The 3,847-nt window shown below is 47.2% G+C and overlaps 1 long non-coding RNA gene across 2 annotated transcripts; it reads right to left on the bottom strand.

Moving 5' to 3' along the window:
• Positions 1-347: 347 nt before the first annotated feature.
• Positions 348-1,937, bottom strand: LOC122159658. Of its 2 annotated transcripts, none has more exons than XR_006168575.1 (3): positions 1,839-1,937; positions 813-934; positions 348-495 (listed from the first exon to the last, which is right to left on the bottom strand). It is a non-coding gene; the product is annotated as an uncharacterized LOC122159658 (long non-coding RNA). The 2 variants fall into 2 exon arrangements; XR_006168574.1 differs by lacking the exon at positions 1,839-1,937 and adding an exon at positions 1,690-1,819.
• Between the last annotated feature and the right edge of the window lie 1,910 nt (positions 1,938-3,847).

Raw genomic sequence — 3,847 nt, forward strand, 5'->3', positions numbered from 1 at the left:
TGAGCATTTTACACTTTGTTATGCTTTCCCCAAATCTTAGGACTGTGAAGTTTAAACTGCAGGTTGGAGAGGTGTATACCTAAAGTAATTGCCACTGGTTTGGACTCTGATGTTTATTGCAGCAGCTCTCAATTGTGGCTGTAAGAAAAGAAACACACAATCTACCACTGACTTCTAACTTGACTGCTACTGTAAGAAAATAGTATCATTCACTCAAAAAATTGTCTTGAATTTCTATTTTATATATATACATATGTATATTTACTAGTTTGCTAGATATTAAACAAATGAACTGATGAAAGTTTGTGGTTAAACATTTATTAAAATGATAACATATTCTTCCCAGCCTCTTCCCTTCCTCCCCATTCCTTTCCCTCTTTTCCATACAGAGATATCATAAAAGATACTATTTTGGGGCTTGCAAGGAATGCACTAATGTATATCTCTCATTTTCATCTTCATCCAGCACTCAGCAGTTGTAGTATAATTCCCAGCCTGTAAGAACAAATATTTTCTGCTTTATGCTCATGCATAAATCTGAAATTTACATGCCCATGTGCCACACACTTAGGTATAAATTATCACTAACCACTTTAAATTCAATTAAAATGCATTCTATTAACAAATGTGAGTTCAGACTGAACTAGTTAGGAAAAAAAAAAAAAGAGAGAGAGAGAGAGAGCACATAGGACCTTTTAAACTGCAAATTCTGCTATTCAGGCAGTGGGAAAACAATACAATTACATGCAAGGTCTTGTAGAGCCTTGCTTAATGCGTGATGAACACGCTGACCAAACACTCAGTCCTCCTACCTCTCTATCCCAGAAGTATCTGAAAGGAGCAGGACAGCTGTAGTCTTCCTGATTTTGGGCCATGGCAGAGAATGGGATGACAGATGTTGAGCTATTCTTTCAGTGCAGGCGGGAACTCCTCTCTGTCAAACAAAGAAGATTGACAGTCTCAGAGCCTGGTTTATTTGTATTAAAAAGCCAGCTGCTTCCTTAACAGTTGCAGGCAGTATCCCTAGCACCGAAGAAAGTGGATGAATACATTAGTAACTACTAACATGATGTTATCTGTTGAGTGATTCTGTGGAAACAGTAATTCAAAAAAAAAAAAAAAAAAAAAAAAAAAAAAAGTGGCATAGACTCCACTCAGTGTCAGTTTCTCCCTTGTAATGACATTTGTCTTTACTCCTGAACATACCAGGCTTCTAAATTTGTGCTAGAATATGTCCCCAAGCGTTTGTTGTGCGGTGTCTAATTAGTGTTCAACAGCTATCCTGTATGAAGCACTGACTGCCTTCCAAATAAAGAAACAGTTGCAGACTCTCTGCCTCAAAGACAAGTTTCTTCAACTAGACTTTCTTCAGACTTCTAATTTGCCAATAAATGGAATTTAACCATTTCAGAAGGTCTGTTTAGCTATTCATATTTAGCTCTTTTACCTACTTTTAATACAACACGATACGAGCTGGTATATAAAGGGTATTTCTTCACAGCGACTTCAATTTTTCATTAGCAAAGAACATCTCAGGGAAAAAAAAAACAGTTTACCGCATAAAATGTGAAAGTCAATTTTGAACAGCAGTATTTGAAAGACACAGAGTCAGCATACAGACAAATTACATTCCAATTACAAACATTTAGCAGTCATCAAGATTGCAGGTCCCTGTTAATTGGCGATTACCATACTGAAGCCTACACGCCCCGATGTGAGCATGGGGAAGCATATGACTGTTATCCGTCAGCATACGCTTTGCTTGCGTAAAAAGGAGATTTGTGTCTGTTGACAGCCTTAAAACCTCTCCCAGCCCGCGGTCAGCACCACGCGGACACCTGAGGAGGGAGGGACCGCCAGGAAGGCAGCTCGCACAGAAGCCCAGGGCTCTGCAGAAGCCGTGGGGCTCCCACAGGGCACATCCAGCAGCTCCCAGTCGCGGGGAGCGCCGCGTGTGCGTGGGGCGGGACGAGGCCCTCACCCCGCCCGCCCCGCCGCCCGTTGCAACCGCCCCCGAGGGCCGTCAACAACCGCCCTCTGCACGGCGGCAGAGCAGCCCGGCTCGGCTCGGGCCGGCCCCCTGCGCGGCCGCCTGTGAGGGCGCCGCTCCCGCCGAGAGGGCGGAGAGGGGCGGGAGCGGGAGGAGAACGGGAGGAGAACGGGAGGCGGAGGGGCGGAGGAGGGCCGGAGGAGGGCCGGGCGGGGACGGCCGCGGCGCGCGGCCTCGACCTTTTGTGCAGTGCCCTGCCCGGTTGTCAGCGCGGGGGGCGGAGGTGATTGAGAGGGAGGGTCGCGGCCGGGGTTTGGGAAGTGATGGCGTGTGAGTGAGCTCCGGGGGGCAGAGCGCGGAGTTGTGCCGATGTTCGCCCCGCGCGGAGGTGTTGCAGAGGGTACAGGTCTGTGCGTGGATGGGAAGCTGTGAGGCCGGGCAGGGGGCACAGGCAGGCTGCCTGACTCGGGTGGGATGCTGGCAAGTGTCAGGGTCCTTGAAGAACTGTCCCACTGTGGAAAAGGCCTGCGCTTATTCCGTTGCGTTTTTCTTCTCCAAGATGGGCAGCTCCAGTAAATTCAGACCGAGCCTTTGCTCTGTGTTTGAAGAACAGCATTCCACCAGCACAACAGTGAGTGGCCTGTCAGAGCAGCGGCACGTTCTACTGCCAGCCAAGTGAGGGTCACTGTGGCCTTTCATCCCATGGCTCCAGTGCAGGGCAGTTGTTGGACAATTAGCGAAACACCCTTGAGTAGTAGTGCTGGCCCCTCCTCATGCAGGACGAAGTGCTCTGAGTCTCGCGGATCTCAATGTCAGCTGGTGTGTTCAGTGTGAAGTCAACCACCAGATTGTTGCCAAGGGCCCCATTGCATCCTTGGTCCACCAGAGCTTTCTTCCCTTCCACTTCTGGACCAATGTTGTTTTTTTCCACTTAGTCATGGTAGAAATGCTGGATTCAAAGGCCAGCTGACATGGAGCTTCATACTAGATTGGACAGCACTGGTCTCCTCACAGTTGCCAGGTGCAAGAAAGGTATGTTTGAATGTTCCAGGAGACAGGGTAGGCTGAGTGATTTCTATCCAAGGAGAGAGAAACATCTCGGGGTTTCGTGGAGATCGATTCCTCTGAGACACCTTCTGAGCATCTCAGGCCAACATGACTTAAAACAAATGTAATGGACTCAGTCACAACATATTACATATTTTAACAAAAGAAATAAGAATCTTCTCCTGTGCTCTGCAGAGCTCCTGAAATTTCCTTCTAGGTCCCCATGGAGTTATTCTGCTCCTTCAGCTCATGTCTAAGGAGCGTAGAGATGTTTCTGTTCAGCAAGGACAAATAAGTGAAAAACACATCTACTGAAACTGTCAGCAGTGAGCAGGTTTTAGTTAGGGAGAATAACACACATAGGTAAACATCCCAGAAAGCTGCATGCAGAGTAGCAAACAGGATGGGAGCAAAGTTCTTTATCAATACCAGCTGTGTTCCCACTGAGGATAGCGCTGGTGGAAGTGTGCCCATTCTCTGTGTAACAAGGAAAGGAGTAAAACTGAGAATATTGAACACCAGACTTCTATTCGAAAGGAACAATTTGTGGTCCACTGAACTCACTACACCATGGACCTGTCATGGAAAATGTGTGTCCTTTGGTTAAAATGTGTCCAGGACTTGGCTGAATTAATGGTTTGCTCTCAAGCAGAGGTCTTCTGTGATGGGGAGAAAAGCCTGCAATGGGGAGAGAGGTGCTGCCAGTCTTTCTCTTTGGTAGTACTGCATTTACAATAGGGAGAACATGCTCAGGTGGTCTGGAGCCCTGGGAATAGGGATAGGGTCCAACCAACACTGCACAAAGTGACA

Source organism: Centrocercus urophasianus, unplaced genomic scaffold, assembly GCF_019232065.1.
Source record: "Centrocercus urophasianus isolate 14NV4802_14NV808 unplaced genomic scaffold, USGS_Curo_1.0 seq_16, whole genome shotgun sequence".
NCBI lineage: Eukaryota > Metazoa > Chordata > Aves > Galliformes > Phasianidae > Centrocercus > Centrocercus urophasianus.